Raw genomic sequence first — 26065 nt, forward strand, 5'->3', positions numbered from 1 at the left:
AAAGAAATAGAGAAAAACAAGAAATGAGAAAGATTAGAGATCTCTTCAAGAAAATTGGAAATACCAAGAGAACATTTCATGCAAGAATGGTCATAAAAAAGGACAGAAAGAGTAAGGACCTAACAGAAACAGAAGACATTAAGAAAAGGTGGCAAGAATACGCACAAGAACCATACAAAAAGGTCTTAATAACCTGAATAACCATAAATTTTGTGGCCATTCAGTTCAGTTCAGTTCAGTTCAGTTCAGTCGCTCAGTCGTGTCCGACTCTTTGCAACCCCATGAATCGCAGCACGCCAGGCGTCCCTGTCCATCACCAACTCCCGGAGTTCACTCAGACTCACGTCCATCAAGTCAGTGATGCCATCCAGCCATCTCATCCTCTGTCGTCCCCTTCTCCTCCTGCCCCCAATCCCTCCCAGCATCACAGTCTTTTCCAATGAGTCAACTCTTCGCATGAGGTGGCCAAAGTACTGGAGTTTCAGCTTTAGCATCATTCCTTCCAAAGAAATCCCAGGGCTGATCTCCTCCAGAATGGACTGGTTGGATCTCCTTGCAGTCCAAGGGACTCTCAAGAGTCTTCTAAAACATCACAGTTCAAAAGCATCAACTCTTCGGCACTCAGCCTTCTTCACAGTCCAACTCTCACATCCATACATGACCACTGGAAAAACCATAGCCTTGACTAGACGGACCTTAGTCGGCAAAGTAATGTCTCTGCTTTTGGATATGTTATCTAGGTTGGTCATAACTTTTCTTCCAAGGAGTAAGCGTCTTTTAATTTCATGGCTGCAGTCACCATCTCCAGTGATTTTGGAGCCCCCCAAAATAAAGTCTGACACTGTTTCCACTGTTTCCCATCTATTTCCCATGAAGTGATGGGACTGGATGCCATGATCTTCGTTTTCTGAATGTGAACTTTAAGCCAACTTTTCGCTCTCCTCTTTCACTTTCATCAAGAGGCTTTATAGTTCCTCTTCACTTTCTGCCATAAGGGTGGTGTCATCTGCATATCTGAGGTTATTGATATTTCTCCCGACCTAAAGCCAAATGTTCTGGAATGTGGAGTCAAGTGGACCTTAGGAAGCAGTATGAAGAACAAAGCTAGTAGAGTTGATGAAATTGCAACTAAGCTACTGAAAAATCTAAAAGATGATGCTTTTAAAGTTCTGCATTCAATATGTCAGTAGCAGCCACAGGACTGGAAAAGGTCCATTTTCATTCCAATCCCAAAGAAGGGCACTGCCAAAGAATGTTCAAACTACCATACAATTGTGCTCATTTCTTATATTATCAAGGTTACGCTCAAAATCCTTCAAGCTAGGCTTCAGTAGTATGTGAACTGAGAAATTCCAGATGTACAAGTTGGATTCAGAAAAGGCAGAGGAACCAGAGATCAAATTGCCAACATTTGTTGGATCATGGAGAAAGAAAGGGAGTTCCAGAAAAGCATATACTGCTTCATTGACTATGCTAAACCCTTTGGCTATGCAGATCACAACAAACTGTGGGAAATGTATCAGGAGATGAGAGTGCCAAACCAGCTTACCTGTCTCCTGAGAAACCTGTATGCAAGTCAAGAAGCAATGGTTAGAACAAAACATAGAAAAACTGACTAGTTTCAAATTAGGATAGGAGTACAACAAGGTTGTATATTGTTACCCTGCTTATTTAACTTATATGCAGAGTACATCATGCAAAAATCTACCAGGATGAATCACAAGTTGGAATCAAGATTGGTGGGAGAAATATCCACAACCTTAGATATGCAGATGATATAATTCTAATGGCAGAAAGTGAAGATTAACTAAAGAGCCTCTTAAGGAAATTGAAAGAAGAAAGCGAAAAAACTGGCTTAAAACTCAACATTCAACAAACTTAGATCATGGTATCTGGTCTCATCATTTCATGGCAAATAGAAGGGGCAAAAGTGGGAGCAGTGATAGATTTTTATATTCTTGGGCTCCAAGATCACTGCAGACAATGACTGCAGCCATGAAATAAAAAGATTCTTGCCCCTTGGAGGAAAGGCTATGACAATCTTAGATAGCATATTAAAAAGCAAACATATCACTTTGACAACATGGTTAAGTGTTGTTTTACCATGGTTTTTCCAGCTATGGAAAAAGCTATGGCTTTTCCAGCAGTAATGTATGGATATGAGAGTAGGACCATAAAGAAGGCTGAGTGATGAAGAACTGATGCTTTTAAAATGTCATGCTGAAGAAAACTCTTGAGAGTCTCTTGGACTTCAAGGAGATCAAACCAGTCAATCCTAAAGGAAATCAACTGTGTATATTCTTTGAAAGGACTGAAGCTGAAGTTGAAGCTCTAATACTTTAACCATCTGATGTGAAGAGCTGACTCATTGGAAAAGACCCTGATGCTGGGATTGAGGGCCAAAAGAGAAGGGGACAGCAGAGTATGATATCGTTAGATAGCATTTCCAACTCAGCGGACATGAATGTGAGCAAACTCTGGGAGGTAGTGGAGGACAGAGGAGCTTCGGATGCTGCAGTCCGTAGGGTCCCGGAGTTGGACATGACTTAGCAACTAAACAGCAACTACTGCAGGTCATTCAAATAATAGATAAAAAAGTAACACACTTCAATATACATTTTGCTTAAGCACAAACTGCTTTGAATGACTGAAAGTCTTAGAAGCCCTTAATCTTCCAAAGTCCTTTAGTGTGTTTTTCAGTTTGGAGTTCAGAATCAAGTTGTTTATCCAAGTTTTCAAGGTACAGTGTTTTGGTGGGATACAATAGGGGTGGTGGAAAGAAAGATGAAAAAAGGAAAGAATAAAGCAGACCACAACGTATCTAAAAATTAAGTCTGAAGCAGAGAGAAGAGGATATGAAATGATTAGAATGTCTTCTCCCCTTCCTTCATTTTTTTCTCTAGAAAAAATTACTGTATTCTTTCAACTGTGTTTCTATCAATCTTGGATTCAGAATGTGGCAATAGCTTGAAAGCCTATGTAATAAAAACCTTTCCTAGGTAATTACTGTAATGTATATTAGATCATAAAATCTAGAACATCTACTTATAGCAATTGATAATTCCAATATTTTATACTTGTTATACCATGCTGTACCATACCATTTCAAGCATGAATTTTAATTTTGATTCCCATAAATCAGTTCCATCACAGCAGAATTCTGAGCACAAAAATCTCATAGGGATACAAATATTTTATTTAAGTTTTTAATAGTGCTGATAAATTTTGTGCCTAGCCCTTGAAACATTAGAATCAAAACTGATATAATGCTGAGTCACTGATATAAGGAAATACAGGCTGTTTAGTTCTACTTGAAGAGTTTGACATTGAAAACAGAAGTTAGCTTATGCTAAGTTAAATAAACCAGTGTAAGATAAATACTGTAGAATATTACTTATTTGTGGAATCTGAAAAAGACAACAAGCTAGATAATGTAATGTAAAAGAAGTGACTCACAGCTAGAGAACAAACTAGTAGCTAGTGGGGAAAATGGGAGCTACAAAACATTGGTTGTAAGATCAGCTCAAGGAAGTATTGTACAACATGGGAAATATAGGTAGTATTTTGTAGTAACTGTAAATGGAAAGTAACCTTGAAAATTGAGCAAAAAAATTTTAAAAAGGAAACAGAAGTGAGACTACAAAGATTCTACCTGAACTTCTAGATGACTATCTGACTTGGTCTAACTTAAGAATAGAATCTGTAATTACTAAACTATACATATTCACTTCAAATTTTATCAGGCAACTCCCTAGTAAAGACAAAATGTCATTATTTATAATCAAAGATAGCTGTAGTTGTCAAAGAAATTTTAGAATTTGTTTGAGAAGGGGAAAGTTGCTAAATTCCAAGTGGAGAGTTTACTTTTAGAAGTGTTTTCTTGGTTACTGTCTCTCCTCAGTTCCCACTCCCCACTTACGGGGCTGTTCCCTCACTCTGAACACATTGGGATTTGAGCATTCCATTCCCACAATCTACTTGATTCACAGACTTTCCTTTCCAGGACTCTGTTGTGGTTTAGAGCTGAAAAACCAAGCATGAGAACATACAATATCCAGTAAATGCCAGGATTACTGAATGAAATCATTAAAGTCAACTGGGAATTGCAAACTCTGAAAATTAAAACATGGGAACATCTGTTAAAATTCAATTTGTGCTTCTTTGAGAAAAATAATAAATCTGATTAACTCAGTGTAGCATCATAAAAGAATAAACAGAAGATCTTGATAAGTAAAATTTATTTGGCAGATGGTTCAATAAGTTAGGATCTGGGATAATTCTTGGAAAGTTTCTTTAATTTCTTTGAAAAGTGAATATAAATCAAGAAAATTCCCAAGCAACAATAAAGTGAGCCTGAGAAATTGCAGTCACATAAGTTTTAAGAAGTGATGGAAAATGATGAAGATCAGCCAGATTATTTGCAAAGAAAAAGAAGAAAAATCAACTGGACATGCATTTCATCAGCAAATATTTCAAGTTACCAGGAAAGTTAAAAGATTGGTCTTTAATTTAAAGTTGTTTGTTTACTTAAGCTTTATTTTTATAAACTACTTTCCCCCACTCTAAGAATGGCTTTGTTAACTTACTTTTCATTCCTCTCCTCAGCATTCCCTTATGCTTTATGGTTGGCTTTTTCTCATAATGACAAGATGAAGTCTTTGTAGGATTTCACCAAAGATCAGGTTTCTATACAATATATATCATGTACATGCAAAAACTATCACATATTCCAGTACTGGTGTAAACAATATGTTTAACTTTTATAGTCTTTGTGTGTGTGCTCAGTTGCTCAGTTGTGTCTGACTCTTGGTGACCCTGTGGATTGTAATCTGCCAGGTTCCTCTATCCAGGCAATTTTTGCAGGCAAGAATACTGGAACAGGTTGCCATATCCTGCTCCAGGGGATCTTCCTGACCCAGGGATCAAATCCGTGTCTTTCGCAACTCCTGCACTGGCAGGAGAATACTTTACCACTGTACTACCTGGTAAGCCCTTTTAGTTTGTAGGAACAGTCAAATGCCTGACAGTCCTATCATAATTATCTATCACTGATCTTTCTCTGACTTCCAAATTAAGGTATGATATCTCTGTTCTCTACTCCAAAAATTCTTATTTTTTTTTTTTCTTGTAGTGGCAAGTTTAAAAACAGTAAGAAAGAAATATATGATTGATTTTACATGCTTTATTATGGAATATGATTTCATTACTGAAAGTACTGTTTCCCTAAGCCATGCCAGCATAGGCGTCAGATGGTATCAAGTACCCCTTCTGCAGCTGACTCTTATCGTCTAGGGTCCTGAAACATCAGCTCTATGCCACCCACTCTCATCGCTTTCACTTGAAGCAGAACAAAGGAAGTTGGGATGCTCACAAAATTCTCCTTGGCCTTTCATTTTGTTCTCCGTGGTATCAGGTGCTGCAAATAAGGCTATTTGGTGTCCAGTTTCAAGCCCTCTGGTTTTTGAGCTCCTAGCTCTAGATTTCTCAAGGATGCCTGGTATTTTTGTTGAAACCATCTGGAAACATAAAGACCTCTGCTACAAGTCATGAAACAAGGCTCTCCATGAGGATACCTCCACTCGTTCACTTTTACCCAGATGCTATTTCCATGCCTGGTCAAGTTGCAATGTTGTTATCTGTCTTCCCTTTTTTTTTTTTTTTTTTTTAAAGCTATCTAGGCTCTAGGCTGAAGTTGAGACAAATTCCTGGGAGATTTCACTGTTCTCCCCATTCACGTCTTCTCTTACACAGGGAAAGCTCTAGCCCTTTTTGCTCCACCTTCCTGGGTTACCCCAGCTCCAACTAACTTCCCCAACCTCATTCTAGACAACCTCATTCTAAACTCAAAGCTGCTGCTGCTGCTAAGTCGCTTTAGTCATATCTGACTCTCTGTGCAACCTTACAGACAGCAGATAAACTCAATACATTGCCAGTATTTTCCCAGTCTTACTTTTGGAAGGGAAACAGAGCAGTGCTGACTTTAGATACAGAGTACTTCCATGTAGCATTTAAACAAATAATGATACTATGTGCAGTTGTGTACTAGTGGTGGTTGTTCTATGTTTTTAATTTTGTACATAGTTGACTCAGCACATGGTAAACACTGAAAGTAATAAATAAGTATAGTATTAAAGTTGCATTTTCCTCCCATCCTTGGTCTCTATTTGTGTGCTTCTTCACCTCAGAGGACACTCCTATACTTAGTTTTCTATGTGCATTTCTAGAGATAGATAAAAGATATACATATATAAAGGAGAAGGAAATGGCAACCCACTCCACTATTCTTGCCTGGAAATTTCATGGACAGAGGAGCCTTTCTTGAGAAATTTCATGGACAGAGGAGAAATCTCATGGGACAGTCCAAAGGCTCCCGAAGAGTCATACATGGCTGAGCACGCGCGCGCACACACACACTACAGACAAGCATATTTATGATTTTCATACAAATGCTAGGATGCTTTATATTTTCTTTCTCATTTTGCTTTTTAAAGTTTGTAAAATACAATAGAAATAATTTCATATCAGTATCACAGGTCTGTTTTATTCTTTTTAGTAGTTAGAGAATTCTGTTGCATGAATGTACCATATTTTAAACACAATCCTTCACTAATGATCATTGATGTTTCTTTCCAGTCTTTTTTAGCACTACAATGATGTAGTCAGTATCTTCGTGCATTTGGTATTCAATAAAAGCTGAAAATGAGAAGGGAAGTTACTGGGTCAAAAGATATGTGAATTTTATATCTGGGTAGAGATTGTTAAATTTCCCATGCTAAAAATCATACCAAATTATACTCCTTACAATGAGTGGCTAGCTTCTGTAAACGTCAGCAACATCATGCATATTTGAAAATGAAATAGTTGGTTTTTGTGCGAGTCATAAACATTGTTATTTCATTGTTATGCACTAAGAGAGCAAACAGGTAAACTGTGATCTTCCTAAGAGTGTATAGGCATAGTCAGTGAGTCCTGATTGCTCCTAATTCCACTCCTCACTAGTTTTACTAGTATTGCGCATTCAGGCGTGTTTTTTTGCCTCTCTAAATCTTATTTCCTTGTTTCAAGTCAGTAATATTAATAACTTACTATGTGTAATTACTATTATATACATCAATTCAATCTTTACAACAAATCTATAAACAAGCTATTAGCATCTTCATTTCACAGATGTGAATAGTTTTCTCATCTTTAAGACTGTGATGAAAGTGTATTTTTATAGGATATTATGAGAATTAAATGATAAGCTTCATGTAAAACAATTAGCAAAATATGTGGTCATAACACAGTATACATTATTATTTTTGTATTAATATAGACATAGGAAAAGGGTTTATCACTACGGGTATGAAAGAATAGATCTTAAAAATATGCTTAGCACATTTAATTTTATTATACTAAACTTCCAAAAGCTAGAGTGAAGTGTTTAATATTAATTTCTAGCTGATGACTTTTCAGCCTCTATTTCTTAAGTTATCTCTAGGGTTAGTCTCTAAGTCTCAGCAAAATTAATTTAAATGTACTGATTTAAAAAACAAAATGCTGAAATTGCTCATCAGAAGTAGGAGTGCTGTTGCAAAATAAGAATTAAATATATGAAATCCATAGGAAGATATAAATTTTCCACTTTCTTTCTGGAGGGCATAATCTAATACACCTTTAGTCATATCCAGAGTTAACAAATGATGATAATTTTGCCACTTTGCTTTAGTCTAAGTGATTCCCCATTACAAAGATGAAACCTTTCTTCTCCCATTGTGGAGAAAAATTCTTGACCTGCCCCCAAAGCTAACCTGTCATGAATTCAAAACATATTCAGGTTCTGTTTTCATATATTCACATATATTTCATCCTATAAACATATGTATTTTGAGATGTGAATTGCTTATTCACTTTCAGTTCAGTTCAGTGGCTCAGTCGTGTCCGGCTCTTTGGGACCCTATGGAGTGCAGCACAACAGGCTTTCCTGTCCATCATCAACTCCCGGAGCTTGCTCAAACTCATGTCCATCAAGATGGTGATGCCATCCAACCATCTCATCCTCTGTCGTGCCTTCACCTTCTGCCTTCAATCTTTCCTAGCATCAGATCTTTTCTAATGAGTCAGCTCTTCGCATCAGGTGGCCAAAGTATTGGAGCTTCAGCTTCCACATCAGTCCATCCAAAGAATATTCAAGGTTGATTTCCTTAAGGTTTGACTGGTTTGACCTCCTTGCAGTCCAAAGGACTCTCAAGAGTCTTCTCTAAACCACAATTCAAAGGCATCAGTTCTTTGGTGCTCAGCCTTTATGGTGCAACTCCCAGAGCCACACATGATTACAGAAAAACCATAGCTTTCATTATATGGAGCTTTGTTGGCAAACTAATGTCTCTGTTTTTTAATATGCAGTCTAGGTTGGTCATAGCTTTTTCTTCCAAGGGGCAAAAGTCTTTTAATTTCATGGTTGTAGTCTCTATTTACAGTGATTTTGGAGCCAAAGAAAATAAAGTCTCTTATTGTTTCCATTGTTTCCCCATCTATTTTCCATGAAGTGATGGGACCAGATGCCACGATCTTTAGTTTTTTATGTACTCTGCATACAAGTTAAATAAGCAGGGTGACAATATACAGCCTTGACATATTCCTTTCCCAATTTCCAAAGAGTCTGTTTTTCCATGTCTGGTTCTAACTGGTGCTGCTTGACCTGCATACAGATTTCTTAGGAGGCAGGTAAGGTGGTCTGGTATTTCCATCTCTTGTAGAATTTTCCTCAGTTTGTTGTGATCCATACTAAAGTCAAAGGCATTAGTGTAGTCAATGAAGCAGAAGTAGATTTTTCTGGAGTTCTCTAGCTTTTTCTATGATCCTACAGATATTGGGAGTTTGATTCATAGTTCCTTTGCCTTTTCTAAATCCAGCTTGAACATCTGGAAGTTCTTGGTTCATTTACTGTTGAAGCCTAGCTTGGAGAATGTTGAGCATAACTTTGCTAGCATGTGAGATGAGTGCAATTGTGCAGTAGTTAGATGATTCTTTGTCTTTGTCTTTCTTCGGGATTGGAATGAAACCGGACTTTTCCCAGTCCTGTGGCCCCTGCTGAGTTTTCCAAATTTGCTGGCATATTGAGTGAAGTACTTTAACAGCATCATCTTTTAGAATTTTAAATAGCTCATCTGGAATTGCATCATCTCCACTAGTTTTGTTCCTAGTGATGCTTCCTAAGGCCCGCTTGATTTCACATTCCAGAATGTCTGGCTCTAGGTGAGTGACCACACCATTGTGGTTATCCGAATCATTAAGATCTCTTTTATACAGTTCTTCTGTGTATTCTTGTCACTTCTTCTTAATATATTCTGCTTCTGTTAAGTTCATAATGTTTCTGTTTTTTATTGTGCTCATCTTTGCATAAAATATTCCCTTGGTATCTCTTATTTTCTTGAAGAGCTCTCTGGTCTTTCCCATTTTATTGTTTTCCTCTATTTCTCTGCATTGATCACTGAGGAAGGCTTTCTTATCTCTCCTTGCTATTCTTTGGAACTCTGCGTTCAGATGGATATATCTTTCCTTTTCTCCTTGCCTTTTGCTTCTCTTCTTTTCTCAGCTATTCACTTTAATTGAGATTAAATTTATTTATCCTGGCTGGTAATATTAGAGATTTGAAGCATTTCCAAGATGTACTATTATAAACAACATTATACAAATATGAAAGTGAAAGTATAAGTTGCTCAAACATGTCTGCCTCTTTGTGATCCCATGTGATCACCATGCAATACTGAAATGGGTCCCTCCTCCAGGGGACCTTCCTGAGCTCAGTCAGTTCAGTTTAGTTGTTCAGTTGTTTCCAACTCTTTGCAACTCCATGGACTGCAGCATTCCAGGCTTCCCTGTCCATCACCAACTCCCAGAGTTTGCTCAAATTCATGTCCATCAAGTTGGTGATGCCATCCAATCATCTCATCCTTTCTCATCCCCTTCTCCTCCTGCCTTCAATCTTTCCCAGCATCAGGGTCTTTTCCAATGAGTCAGTTCTTCACAACATGTGGCCAAAGTATTGGAGCTTCAGCTTCAGCGTCAGTCTTTCCAATGACTATTCAGGACTGATTTCCTTTAGTCTAACCTTCCCGACCTACTTAGGCTTATTTCCTGTTTATGGAGAATATTTACCTAGAAACCAAATTGCTAGGTCATAGGGAATTTGTTTTTCACCTTTACTAGATAGCGATAAACTTCCTTTTATTTATTTGAAGTGTAGTTGATTTACAGTGTTGTACCAATCTTTGCTGTACAACAAAGTGATTCAGTTAAATTTAAATGTTTGAATTATTCATATCTTTCATGAAATACATGATAGCTTCCATTTTTCAACAAATTCATCAATACTATGTATTGTCAACTTTGAATTCCATGTCAATCTGATGAATATGAAAAGCATCATGCCTAAATGTGAATTTTTTGATTACTAGAGAAGATGAATATTTTGTATTTATAGGCTTTGGGTTTTCTTTTCTCTGTGTGATCATTTTCCTCTTTGGCTTTTTATTGTTTTGTTCTTATTATAGACATCATGTGGTCTAGATACTAAATATGATTCATCTGTCACATTTTTAAGTTTATCATTATATCCTGGGTAGTTTTCAGTTTAGAAGTCATAAATGTTTTTGTATACCAGTATTTTCTTTAAGGTTTTGGGTTTTTCTTTGTATCTTGGTTAATAAACCATTCCTTGATCCAAATTACTAAGATAATTTTCCTCCTGTAGTTTTAAAAAATGTGTATGTATCTTTACATTTAGTTGTTGTTGTTTTTTTTTTTTTCTCATTTGGAGCATTTTGTTTTGCTCTTTGTGGTAGAGAGTTACTCTTGTTTTTAAATCTGTATGGCAAGCTGATAGTCCCAGTACTGCGTATTGCTATATCTGTGTTTCCTGTACTGCTTTGTAATATTTTCATTATATATTAAGCCTCCTTGATAATTCTAAGCTTTCTACTGTTTCATTGACCCATTTGTTTGTATAGTACTGTATAGTACTGAGAGTACTATTTATTAAACAGTATAGATTTTTATGTCTCAATGTAAATGTTGTACTTTGTCAAAGTATATTTGGCTAGCCTTAGGCTTTGCTTCCATAAAACTTTTAGTAAAAGTGTGTCAAGATAGATTATTTAATAATTTTTATTAGAACTTGTGTGTATTTGTCATCTTAATATGCCAAGTATTTCTGCCCATTATTTCTTATCATTAATTCCAAGGTTTTTAATGTTTTTCTATAACATTTTGTAATTTCCACATTAAGATCAGGCATATATTTTATTGCATTTATTTTTAACATATTATGTTTTGTTGTTATGATAAATGGATATTTTTTCTATTAAATTTTCTATTTGGTTAGTGATAGTGATTAGAAGCATCATTGATTTTGTCTGCTGATCTTATATTCAACAATGTTGAACAATTTACAAATTCTATTAATATCTCTAGATTTTCTTGAATTTTCTAGGTAGACATTCATGTTGTCTACAGATAATGCATTTTATCTTTACTTTTCTATATATTTTCATTTTGGTTAGAAATTTCAGTATATTACTGAATAGCTGTAGGGTCATCTTTACCTTTTCCTGATTTATGTTAAATGTGATGCTTGCCATGGATTTTATTCTCTATTAGACTAAGGAAGTCTACTCTAAGTTTTCTGAGAATTTTTATTGTGAATGTGTGTAAAATATTATCCACTGATTTTTTTTTTGCATCAGTAGAGACAATTGAGGTTTTTTCCCTTTACTCCATTAATACAAATCACATTTATTGATTTTATCATATAAAGGCATCTCTATATAGCTGAAATAAACCAGTGATAAAGAATCTGCCTACCAATGCAGGAGACTCTAAGGATGTGGGTTTGATCCCTGATCAGGAAGATTCCTTGGAGGAGGAAATGGCAACACACTCCAGTACTCTTGCATGGAAAATTTCATGGCGAGAGGAACTTGGTAGGCTATAGTCCATGGGGTCACAAAGAGTTGGACATGACTATGAATGCACCCACACATCATTATCATATATATTATATGATTCTGATAAATTGTTATTATTCTTAGTTTCCTGTTGGGTCTTACTATTATATTAATATGTTTATGTCTGTATTCATAAGTGGGATTAGTTTATTATTTATTACAACTGCCTGTTTTTAAGATTAGTCTCATGAAATGAATTAGGCAGCTTTACCTCCCTCTTTTATTCTTTCACACTTTTCCTTCTTTCTTTTTTGGTTTATTAAAAATACTGAAACAGATCACCTTGCAACAGTACATGGTAAAGTAAGAGGATTTGACTACTAATTGTTTGGTAGTTGATTATTCAGGGTTTCTGAATTTCTTTCTAAGTCAACATTAATAAGTATTGTGAAGAGAACTTCTGTTTCCATTGTCTGAAGTTTTCTTGACATAAAATTGTTCATTGTATGTGAACCATGTTTCTTTTAACTACTAAAATTTGTTATTTGTATTAAACTATTTTTCTTGGTTGATTTACTGAATTATTTTCTGAGTGCATTGACTTTTTCAAATAAATTCTCTAATATTTGCTTATTTGGTTGACTATTAGTTTATCAGTTTTGCTCTGTGATTGTTTTGCTCTTTTATCTTCCATAGGTTTTCTTTCTAATTTTTCAATTTTAATTTTTGCTATTTATTCTGTATATTTTACAATTTCCACTTTAATTTGTCAGTTATTTGTGGATGTGATTCATAGTTTCAAAATATATGTTCAAACAAAAAAATATAATTTATTGCTAATTTAATTGCAGTAATGGCTAGAATGCTTTCATTTAATATTTTTCTACCTAGCTTCCCCATTAATGTTGCCAACATTGTACTTTACTGTCTCCTTTAACAATATTTTACTTTTGTAATCAACCATTATTTTTTCCATGCATTTTCCTATTATTTCAGAGCATTAGTTTTATGATTTTAAAAATCTGCTTCAAAATTAAAAATGTAGAAAAGGGCCTATGGTGAATTTCTCCATCATTTTGTTCTATCTAACCAGTTCCCTTCTCCTCGAAAAGTTTCAAAATTATCAATTTCTTAAATATATGGAGGTAGTTAATCAGGGAAATATATTTCAATAAAACCCTAAATACATGTCATTAAGGCAGAAAAAGTGTATATGTGCAGTTAATAACCCCCAACTTGAGGGGATATAAAGATGAAATAAAGCATTGTGTATAAATATGAAAATACTTAATATAACAGATACAATACATGTTCAAGCAATGAGAAAAATACATACAGATTGTATTTTTTTCTGGTTTATGCCATTTTATTGAAGAAATATAAATGAATTACTAGCAGAGCTATTAGCTGATCACTCATCCATTGACAACTTGCATCATTTATTCAGTGATATATTAAACAGAGTATTGGAAGACAGATGAACTATTAGCTCCAAGCCTCCTAACAATCTAAATGGAAGTTACATGTTTTGAGACCCTATTTTGGAATACAAAGGGTGTTTGACTTCTTATATCCATTCGCTGTAGAACAAGAACAGTTCATTCCTTTATTGACATGCATAAAATACATCACGTTTTCTGTTCTTCTGATGCTATAAATTCAATATCAGTTCTCCAGCCACATCAGTTATGAGTATAAAGTATATCATGTAACCTCAAATCTCTAACCGTGGAAGGCTTAAACCAGAATGGATGCTACTAGAATAATGCTGCTTCCTTTGATGTGACAACTCAGAATTCATCTCCCTCCCTCTCAGATGATTCTTCAGTATGTTAGAGCAGTGAGGAATGGTTTTAGTCTCATAATCAAGTTAGAGTGAAGACATTGGCCACATAATACACATGCTCCATTTTTTAAAAAATTCTGAATCTTGGGCAACTCTTCTCTTGTAACTACGTTACAGTTTCTAACAGCCAATATTATCTAGAGCTGGAAGAACTTAAGTCTTCTCAGATGAACATGTGAATGAAAGGAGAAAGGTAAACAAAAAATAAAATTAAAAAAGATGAGGTCTGATAGGGGAGCAGCTGGATAAGAAAATCAAAAAAGGAACAGTAATTTAAAGTTTATTCCAGCTACAAGGCAGGTTATTCTGACTTTAAGGAAGCATCACATGGCATACTTCTGAGTCCATCCCCTAGATATTCTGTTGTACTTCCCTCTGTCTGTTTTATAGATCCATGCAATCTCTGGCGCTAGGGGGTCATCTGGGTTTGGATCACATAGCAGTGAACAAATGGATAAAAGAACTTTAGAAATAGATAAAGCAGGAGACCACTGTGATCTTAGACTATTGACAGATGCTGCCATTACTGTTAATATTTGGATGATAAATTCTTGTTGTAAGTGCAACCTGAGGTGGTTTGAATGGGTAGTCGGGTAGGAAAATGAATTGTCAAAAAGAAGACACCTCCTTGATCTGGGCTGTCACTACGTCCCATAATGTAGCTTGCCAATGAAACATATCATCCCCAACTGGACCTACAGAACATTGTGCTGGAGGGTGACGGGCCAAATCACTAAGTTCCTTATTAATCCGTTTCAGCGCCATAGTCTGCTTTTCGTCTGGCTCCTCACTATCTTGGTTTGTGCTCGAAGGTCCAGCCAAAACTCTTGATTATTCTGGTGGCTTGGAAGGATTGTCTCAGTCTCACATTGGCTCTGCCAGACACAGGCGCTTGGTATGGAGGAGGCGATCTCAGGAGAACCTTGAGGTTGGTTAACAGGAATTGTCTGTATTAATTATTATTAGGGCAAATTTATGATTTTTATGGGAGGCAGAGAAGGCAATGGTACCCCACTCCAGTACTCTTGCCTGGAAAATCCCATGGTTGGAGGAGCCTGGTAAGTTGCAGTCCATGGGGTCGCTAGGAGTTGGACACGACTGAGTGAATTCACTTTCACTTTTCACTTTCATGCACTGGAGAAGGAAATGGCAACCCAATCCATTGTTCTTGCCTGGAGAATCCCAGGAACGGGGGGAGCCTGGTGGGCTGCCGTCTATGGGGTCGCACACAGTCGAACACAACTGAAGCGACTTAGCAGCAGCAGCAGCAGCAGCAGGATAGTCATTAGGAAAACAGATTTATCATCAGATACTCTTGGTTTAAAGTCTCTGCTTTGCCACTTTCTAATTGTGTTGTCTTGGACAAGTAAGTTTAACCTCTCAAATTCTCAGATTTACTATGAAATGCTTATCACAATTATATTTAACCTATTAGAATTTTCACAATTAAGTGAAATCATGGATACAGAGTATAGACATCTAAATTATGATATTGCTTGTACGATAACAGGCTCTTCTTCTTCTTCTCCATCTCCTCCTTCTCCCCATCATTACCATCATCATACTAGTGATAGTAATTAGTGATAATTATAATTTTAAAAATTATGCTCTTTATTTGAGGGACCAGAAATTGATCGAGTTTAAACTGGTAAAATAGGCTGACTTTAGGAAATTTCAAGGCTGACAGCAGTGTGGCTCTCCCAGCCTTAGGGCATTCAAACAGTTGTATTCAATTAGTTTATTGGGTGGAGAAGGCAATGGCACCCCACTCTAGTACTCTTGCCTGGAAACTCCCATAGACAGAGGAGCCTGGTGGGCTACAGTCCATGGGGTAGCCAAGAGTTGGACACCACTGAGCGACTTCCCTTTCACTTTTCACTTTCATGCATCAGAGAAGGAAATGGCAACCCACTCCAATGTTCTTGTCTGGAGAATCCCAGGGACAGTGGAGCCTGGTGGGCTGCTGTCTATGGGGTCGCACAGAGTGGGATATGACTGATGCAACTTAGCAGCAGCAGCAGCAGCAGCAGTTTATTGGGAGATTTTAAATTGTGTAATATAAAATATATTTGTGCCCATTTTACAGAACATGAAAACAGAACTATGTATATGACAGACAGTCAATCTGTGGATTCCTAGGGGACCTTGGAGATCATGGGGGTTGCAGCCATGTTAACAAGTACTGCCTTATACAACTTTCTGTGTCTCCACAACACTAGTTCCAGGCAAGACTACAGCTTTAAAGTATGCATATGGTGGGTGGGAGAAGACTGGGGTAGATGGGGAAGATTGATCTAGGTAGGAGGTAGGCTGATGGCCAGATTCCCCAGGGTGATAGAGAAAGCTTTTTGTTATAATTTAATAGAAAGTCTTATGCCAAAAATGTTCCCATAAATAAATACATATGTTGGTTCTTGTTGAAAAATGCAAATCAGATGGTTTCGATGTTTTAATGCTTACTTGAAATACCTTAAATAACAATCACAAACATTTATGTGTGTACATATATACATTTCAATGTATACCACATTAGGCACATAGAAAGTGTTTTATAAAATGGCATAATAAGACCCCACCAGTGTCCTGACATCAGGCTGAAACTCGAATCAAATAATGCAACCCTGGAAGCACTGTGGGAACTTTCATCACCATAGCAAGTATTCATCAGACTTTACCTTAGGCTGTATTTAAAAAATCATAGTCAGAAACAGACAGAAACAAACATCTGGTTTGTCTGGCTGCATCATTCCTATTCTAAAATGTTATAGTCTTATACTTAGAGGGCATCAAAACAATCTAGGACATATGAAATACACCAGTATTGGATCCAAACTCTGACTCTTCTGTATCTAGTAGAGCTGACTTGATCTTTCTTTTCTATTGTGAAGCAGAAATTGTAAAAACTGTCTGAGAATTAGGGTATTGGCATAAATTACGGAAATCTGGTAGTTAAACTGAACTAAGATTGTCCATTCTTCATAAAACATCTGTAGAACACAATGGTGCTCTTTGGATATTAGTTGATTGACATAGATGACAAATATATACAATTTGCTTTATTGAAACTTTCCTGACATAACCAAAATGTTTTCTGAGCTATGGTGGCCTATGTACTTCTGAATAATGCATTCATGGCAATGAAAGATCGCTTTTTAAGGCTACTGGCTGATCAGCAAATTGCAAATTTTACCAAATACAATGTAGATTGATGACAGATTTTATCTTTGAATTATAGGGTAAATCAACATTTAACTTTTTATGGAGAAGTGACTAAAATCAATAATAATGATGACTATAATGATTGTCATTATTGTTACATACATTATAACTGGTACATAAGTCTTAGTACAAAAAAATACATTCTAATTACCCCACAATGACACCATTAAGTAGCTTAGAAGTGGTCAGAGAGCTAAGAAATAGTCAAGTTGAAACTTAATAATGGGCACTGTGTTCAGCCTTAAGAAAAGAACGCCTTTTCCTATTGGGGAGTAATTTATCATCTATTCCCAAAGCAAATGAAGCACTCAATAAAATAACATATTATGACCCTCTGGTGCACATTTTTATTGCTTAGAATGAAGTGCCAATGACACCAAATAGTTTATGTAACTATCTCACAATCTGACTTTTCTCAAAAATGTTCAAGTGAAGCACAGGAATAACTTAGCAGAAACTCTCATAATCACAAATTGGAAAAAATAGCCCAAGTCCATCTTCTAAAAATGGCAGAAGGTAGTGTCAGCTCTCTGAACATATTTCAGAGCCTCAGGAAAGAAATATGAAAGACTATTCATTTACAATGTTTAAAGAGTGCATGAGTGATTAATCATGTCTGACTCTTTTGCCACCCCATGGACTGTAGCTCACCAGGCTCCTCTGTATATGGGATTTCCCAGGCAAGAATACTGGAGTGGGCTGCTATTTCCTCCTTCAGGGGACCTTCCTGACCCAGGGATTGGACCTGCATCTCCATTTGCCGACAAAGGTCCATGTAGTCAAAACTATGGTTTTTTCCAGTAGTCATGTATGGATGTGAGAGTTGGACCACAAAGAAGGCTAAGCACCAAAGAATTGATGCCTTCAAACTATGGTATTGGAAAAGACTCTTGAGAATTCCCTGGACAGCAAGGAGATCAAACCAGTTAATCCTAAAGGAAATCATCCCTGAATATTCATTGGAAGGACTGATGCTGAGGCTCCAATCCTTTGGCCACCTGATGTGAAGAGCCAACTTATTAGAAAAGACCCTGATGCTAGAAAAGATTGAGGACAAGAGGAGAAAAGGATGACAGAGGATGAGATGGTTTGATGGATCATCAACTCAGTGGACGTGAGTTTAAATAAACTCCAGGAGATAGTGAAGAAGAGGGAAGCCTGGAGTGCTGCACTTCATGGGGTCTCAGAGTCGGACATGACTGAACAACAACTTCTCCTTTAGCAAGTGAATTGTTCACCACTGTAGCAATATTTAAATATCTATTTAGATGTAATAGGTGCTGTATTAAGTGATAGAGATGAATAAGGTAAGCCTTTTGCCCTCAAAGAGCTTATAGTCTAGTGAAATGAAGTAGGACTGAGTATGCTCACCCCTGTCTAGGAGTGTACAGGTGGGGAGGGGGTGCGCTCAGAGGTCTGTGTCGTCTTTAGCACCAAGGTCCATGAACACTTTCATGACTGGTAAAGCTGCAGTTAGTATTTACCAGGTTAACAGTCCAGGAAGCAGCATGCTCAGGGCTCCCATGGGCAGGGAAGAAGCACTGCAGAAGTTCTTGATTTCTATGAACACATGTGAATACACACAGGAAGGACAAGGATGGCAGGAGAGCAGACAATAGCTGTAGGTCTTCAAGGCCAAATCTGGGGCCAGAACTCAAACCCACAGTGTAGAGGTTGGCAACTCCAATCTCTGAGTGGGAACCAAAAAAAAAAAAAAAATCAGACATCAGGGCCTCTGGGGCAAAGACTCAGAAGTGAGGTGAGTGGTTGATGCTATGTTACGTGCATACCTGGTTACCTACTAGAGATGCGTATTTTCATATATATATATATTTAAATAAAATATGCATATATAACATATTTTATAAAAATACACACACACTTAGTATATATGTTCCTGTATATATGATTACATTATTTTTATATATCATATATTGCTTCCTGACCGAGGAATCACCATGGGGACGACTCTAGTGTGTCTGTGATTAGAGTGAACTCAGCAACCTGAGGGCCAGAGGCATGCCAGATACACAGAAGACACAGCACAACAGTTTTCAACCCTGGCTGCATGTTAGAGTTCCCTGGGGAACTTTAAACAGATAATAATGTACAGGTCTGACCCCAGGAGACCCAAGTTTAATCCCTGGGTCACGAAGATCCCCTGCAGAAGAAAATGGCAACCCACTCCAGTAATCTTTCCATGGACAGAAAATACCATGGAGAGAGGAGCCTGGTGGGCTACAGTCCATAGGGTCACAAAGAGTTAGCAACTAAAGCACAACTGACCCCTAGAGATTCTGAATTTATTGTGTGGAGTGAGATGAGGCATTGGCAGGTTTTTTTTTTCTCATTAATACACTTTAATTTTAGAGCAGTTTTTAGTTCACAGAAAAATTGAACAGAAAGTACAGAGATTCATTACATATAGGTGGCACTAGTGGTAAGGAACTTGCCTGCCCATCCAAGAGACACACACAGACTTGATCCCTGGACTGGGACGATCCCCTGGAGGAGGACATGGCAACCCACTCCAGTATTCTTGCCTGGAGAATTTCCATGGACAAGAGGAGCCTGGGAGGCTATAGTCATAGGGTTGCACAGAGTTGGACACGACTGAAGTGACTTGGTGTGCACACACACACCTCGTTCATATGCAGGCACAACCTCCCCTTCTATCAACATCCTGAACTACGGAGGTACCTTTGTTACAATCAATGAGCCTCCACTGACACATCACCATCACCCAAAGTCCACAGGGTGCACTAGGTCTCACCCTTGTTGTTGTACACTCTATGGATTTGGGCAAATATGTAATGACATTGTAGTATCATACAGACTGGCTTGGCAGCTTTTATAAAGGCTCTTGGTCAACCACTGCACTACCAGTAAGGAGCCACAAAGACAGGTATGACATTCAGAAGCTGCCATATGACACTGTTAACAAAATTACAATAGGTCTGTCACCCTCTAATAGCTTTAATTTTTAGGCAAAAGCAAAAGAGTTTTTCTGAAACTCCACCAATTGATGGAGGGTGCAATGACTTGCTAGAAATTTATCACTCCTTGTGGGAAAGAATGGGGACAGCCTGCAGAGGATGGAATGGTCCCAACAGACACAAGGGCTGGAGGATGGGGGCGGGGATAGGACTTATAGATAACACACATGTGTCATCACTGAAGAAGAGGTTTGGAACACATGACAGATTTGGTTTTTAATCCTAACTTTGTCTGATGTGTCAACTGGAACAGAGGATCTGACTCCTCTGAGCATCAGTTTCTTCATCTGAGGAATGAAGATGGTAGTACCGAAATTGAAGGGTCATTATAAAATTCAAGTCATTCCCTCTAGTTTAGCATATTTCCAGAACTTTATAGATCAACTATACATGGATTATATTGTAAATATTAGTAGTAGTGATTAAAGAAGAGTATGCCAGCAATTTCTTAGTGGTGCAAAAAGACCGGAGAATATGAGAGTTCAAACTCAGGGAAAGCATGGGTGGTAGAACAGTCAGGAAAGGCCTGTTAGGATTTGAAGACCTCATACAGCTTTATAGAGGAGTGAGGGAGAGAAGGATATGACTGGATGATGTGTTTGGGGGACACACGTGTCGTGCGAGACAAAGCTGCATGCAGCAGGCTTATGGGAAATGCAGGGCCACAGAATTCGGGGAGATCTCAACTTGGCCTTGAGGAGCTGATGCTTATCAGGTGGGCCAAACCTCTGTGGAAAGACCACATTGTTAAAAGGGGATATGGGTTTTATTCACGGGCCCTCAGAGATGATGGTAGTGAAGACTGTCCCACAAACCTGCTGTTCATGCAACGGCCTTCGTTTCCCTTCATCTTCTCGGTTTGTCAGAAACACTATCTCTCACGGGCAATCTTGGCTAAGAAGAGACATCTGGTTTTTCATAGGCATAAATGAAATGATTTGTGACGATCTGTTACCAACATAAAAGGGCATGTCTTCATCATACTCAAAAAGATAACACAAACTACTGCGTGCCAAATCCTCGCTCTCTAAAAGAAGATATGATTTGCATGCATTTTCTGTTACCGAAAAGCTAATCAAGCGAGTTTTCTGATGAAAAGAAAGAATTTGCTGTGGATGGTGAATTTCGGCCCTGAGAATGAAAAGTATGGGCCTGTGATATTATTACTTCAAATATTTTTAAGAATTAGGTGTACTTCATTACCAGTAGGTGTCACTGCAGGCATTAAACACAGTCTTTGTTTCTAGAGAACTCTGTCCCATAAATGTTGGTGTAATTTAATTGGTAGAACATAGTTATGATAGGCATAAAGGATATGCATTCTGAAAAGCAATATATTTTATCATGGTCATGAACTTGTAAAAACATTGGCTTAAGGAAGCTAAAGTGTGTACTTTAAATGGGCTTACTTAATACAATATACAGCATAAGTAATAGAATCTTATGAGGTTTTAAATATATACAGTGGGTTTTCCTGGATAAGATAAGGCTTGCTTTTCAGAGTTATTCCATAGAGTCTGATTTATGGAGCTAATTTAATGAGAATTCATAGACCCAATTGCTGCCTTCTAAATCTTTGGGCAATTGACGTTATTTTTCACCCTTAACAATGTTCTTATAAGTTTTGCTAGACAAGGGAAGGAAATTAAGAATTTTAACTTGAATTATATTAGTTACCATCTTTTAGGTTTCTTAGACCCTTTAAACATCTGATCTGATATCATCTAGTATCTGATATCAGGAAGTTAAAATCAGTAAGGTCTTTTAGACAGGCACAATTTAGTGGCTTCCAAGCAACTTACATACAGAAATATTGGTCATAACCAAACAGTGATCTCTGTTTCATTTCCACTGTGGCTTTAGAGCTGATTCATTAGTACAGTCATGCTGGCATTGTGAAGCTGAACTTTTGAACAGAATAGTCTCAATAGAAAAATCTTTGCAGTCTGAAATTAATTTGCCTGCTGGAGGTGGTGGTGGTTCTTATTTATGCAAAATTTAAGGGCTAGGTGTGTAAATGTGCCCCTAGCGACTATTTCATTGGTTCCATTTTACAAACTGAAACTGATGATGCTGGTTATGGTACTTTTCAAGTGTGACTTGAGGGCAATCTAATTTACGTAAGCTGTTCAAAGGTGAACTCAATCTTTTCAATCATAAATTAAAAATTTATTCCAGTTTTCAAATCAGAGACAGCAGCACAAAATACATATCTGCAGGCCATAAGGATTCTTCTGTCCGGGCCTACCTCTATTGATTTCATTAGGCTAGACCAGACATTGCCAGACACCTTATATTTTAACATGTCCCTATAAAATCGAAAGTATTTTAGGAACATCCCATTGCCTTCTTCTCTGTGTATACTAACAGGGACTTGGTGAGCCACTTGCCTTTTCTTGTCTAAGTAAACCATCTATGGTAATATTTTTGACCTGTTAGATTACTGGACTTTCATAATGTGAACAGGGTTTTGCTGAAAGATGTAATATTTTAGAATAAAAAATCCAGACCACTGGAAACTACTCAGCAATATCAACTATGTGTATCTTCTTAAGACATAACAATACATCCTTGCTAACTACAAGGTGAAGACGCTGCTCTCTATAGAAGCCTACATTCTGAACCTATATCATAGATCATACAATGAGGACAGAGCAAAAAGGTTTGTCAATCAACTGTATGACTCACAAATCATAGCATTTGCAGTGTTTTTTGTAGCATTCTTATGTGAAGTTTGTTGCATGGTAGTTTCAAAAAGCCAAACTTCCAGATATTCTAAAATTAACATCTATGCTAAATTGGGCTTCAGAGATCAATATACTTCAGTCATATCATTGTGGTACCTAGTGCCCTTCTTTTTACTTAATTCATTCTTTGAGATGACTCTGGCTTTTTTTGAAAACCAGCATAGGAAATAAATTTTTGGAAACTCGATGTGCTAAAAGTAAGGACATTGCTGAAAATGCTGATTGTTATGTTTCGTGGGGTTCCAGCTTTCAATCTTAGAGTTAATAGAGTTTTGCTTCTTTGAGCCATTTACAATTCTTTTTTATTTAATTTTATAACATAGTAGATTGCAGCCATGAAATTAACAGATGCTTACTCCTTGGAAGAAAAGTTGTGTCCAACCTTGATAGCATATTCAAAAGCAGAGACATTACTTTGCTGACTAAGGTCCGTCTAGTCAAGGCTATGGTTTTTCCTGTGATCATGTATGGATGTGAGACTTGGACTGTGAAGAAGGCTGAGCACCAAAGAATTGATGCTTTTGAACTGTGGTGTTGGAGAAGACTCTTGAGAGTCCCTTGGACTGCAAGGAGATCCAACCAGTCCATTCTGAAGGAGATCAGTCCTGGGATTTCTTTGGAAGGAATGATGCTAAAGCTAAAACTCCAGTACTTTGGCCACCTCATGCGAAGAGTTGACTCATTGGAAAAGACTCTGATGCTGGGAGGGATTGGGGGCAGGAGGAGAAGGGGACGAGCGAGGATGAGATGGCTGGATGGCATCACGGACTCGATGGACGTTGAGTCTGAGTGAACTTCGGGAGTTGGTGATGGACAGGGAGGCCTGGCGTGCTGCGATTCATGGGGTCGCAAAGAGTCAGACATGACTGAGCGACTGAACTGAGCTGAACTGAGATGGTCTAAAATCAGAATCCTCTCTTGCTCTTCCTTACCTTTGGCTTATAAGTAAGCATAGAGCCAAAATTATGGTCCTATATCAAGTATAATGACGTTTATGGTTTACATTTTTAGAATAACTTCATTCCTAAGCACTCTTTGTTTTCATTCTTTCTTAGATACTTTTCCTCTCATATTGCTATATATTATTTATCCTTTTAGGCTCTGGGAATTTGGGGACAAAGTGAGGAATGGTAAAAAAAAAAAAAACAACAAAAATAAATAGGATATGTTTCCAGAATAGACCTTAACCTAAAAGTCATACAGCTAATCACACCCTAACCTCTAGAGTTTACAATAAAAATATGAGCGGATACTCCCCATAGCTAAAAGAAAAAAATAGGCAACACTCAGAAAAACACTTACATTTTTATGCTCTATAACATTGTACTAAGAATGGAGGTTATAGGTCCATTAGAGGGGGAGTTGGAATCCATGCAATAATTATTTTTTCCCAGTAATTTGAAAGACATACAGTAAGATTTCCTCAGTTTAAAGCAAGAGCATCTGTTAAACTGGAAAAGGAGCTTTTGAGATTAGTCATATATTGTTGGAGTTTAAGAAGTAGGCGTAGGTATTTTAAAATAGTTTAAAAGTGTGAGACTGAAGTTTACAGCATCTGCTGCTGCTGCTGCTAAGTCTCTTCAGTCGTGTCCGACTCTGTGCGACCCCACAGACGACAGCCCACCAGGCTCCTGTGTCCCTGGGATTCTCCAGGCAAGAACACTGGAGTGGGTTGCCATTTCCTCCTCCAACGCATGAAAGTAAAAAGTGAAAGTGAAGTGACTCAGTCGTGTCTGACTCCTAGCAACCCCATGGACTGCAGCCTACCAGGCTCCTCCGTCCATGGAATTTTCCAGGCAAGAGTACTGGAGTGGGGTGCCATCGTCTTCTCCGTTACAGCATCTATGAATTATAAAAGCAAAGAACTTCACTGAGTCAGGAAGGAGTAACCTTCCTAGGCTCAGTGTATGTGTTGCTGGAGAAGCAGCAGCTGAACAGGGGAGATAAAGGCAGGTCTGGATGGAGAGGATTAGACAGAGGACTAGGGGAAGGGTAAGCGACTCATTGAGGTCCCTTTCAGCATTATGGTTTTGTTACTTGACTTTGGATTCAGGGTATTTTGGCAAAACTTGCTAAAGATGAGACAGGAAATTAGTCTTCATATACAAAGCATTTGAATGACTTTGGAAAGGGGAAAGACATTGTCAAAATAGAAGGAAAAGATTTCTTTGAATTTAGTAATAGAGTGAGTAAGTAGTAAGGATGATGGATAGATAAGTGCTCTTAATAGTGGATTTCCTATTAAATATTTATTGTTCTATTGACACGTTGGACAACTGATTGATAGGAGCCTTCATCCCCAGGAACGAATTCTATATTTAAAGATCTTTTCCTCCCCATCTCAGTAATTTTACATGATCAGCTTTTATCTTTATCTTTATAAATTCCCTGAAGTTCCTTCCATCTAGCCTACATGGATTTCTCTAGAATTGACAAAGGAAAATTTTTTTAAAAAATGCTACTTGAAAAATGAAATTCTAAAAGAGTAAGAAAAATAGTACCATGCATAAAGATTTGAGAATTTCTTCTGAAATAATATGCCCCCACTTTGCTAACTCTGTAGATACAATATGGTAAAAAAATGGACAAAAACACATATTTGTTATTTAGATTTATATACCAAGTGGACACAGGAGAAATTATTATTTTGAATTTTGGTTTTGTCTTGAAATATGTTTATCCTTTTGGCATATGGATAGGTTTAGTCATTATCATTTGTCATCTCAGAAGAGATATAAGCAATCATTATATTGGAAACCATACATTTTCCAAATGACCAATCTAAATTTTCTGTTTTGTTGTTTCTATAAATGAGAAAGCAGAGGCCACTCTGTTTAAGTGACTGAGACACTATTACTCACTGAATCAACAGCAAAGTTGAGGTTGTATTCATTTCATTTCTTTATGTCCCACAGTCTGATTTCAATAACAGGATAATTATAATTGTAAATATTCATGGGAACACAACACAATACATAAACACTTATATTAGTCAGCCGTAATAGAATACTGGATCTGGAATTAGATCTAGATTTGAATTTTTAGCCTCAACTTCCTAGATATGTAATTTGGGAGAATTATTTTATTTCTCAGTTGTGTCCAACTCCTTGCAACCCCATGGACTCTACAGTGTCCGTGGGATTCTCCAGGCCACTGGAGTGGGTAGCCTTTCCCTTCTCCAGGGGATCTTCCCAACCCGGGAATCCAACAGGTCTCCTGCATTGGGGGTGGGTTCTTTACCAACTGAGCTATCAGGGTAGCCCATTTATTTCTCTAGATTTCAGTTATCTTTTCCATAAGGCTATTACGGGAACCCAATGAGAAGATTTA

At 37.4% G+C, this 26065-nt stretch overlaps 1 protein-coding gene and 1 pseudogene across 6 annotated transcripts in view; both read right to left on the reverse strand.

Annotated features, from left to right (window-relative positions):
* The window catches only part of MPDZ (multiple PDZ domain crumbs cell polarity complex component), a 668265-nt gene that overhangs the window by 217452 nt on the left and 424748 nt on the right, over positions 1-26065 (reverse strand). The gene's annotated exons all lie outside the window — the stretch shown is intronic.
* On the reverse strand, positions 13901-14681 carry LOC105608160 (ubiquitin-conjugating enzyme E2 D3-like; annotated as a pseudogene).

This window comes from Ovis aries, chromosome 2 (assembly GCF_016772045.2).
Source record: "Ovis aries strain OAR_USU_Benz2616 breed Rambouillet chromosome 2, ARS-UI_Ramb_v3.0, whole genome shotgun sequence".
Lineage (NCBI taxonomy): Eukaryota > Metazoa > Chordata > Mammalia > Artiodactyla > Bovidae > Ovis > Ovis aries.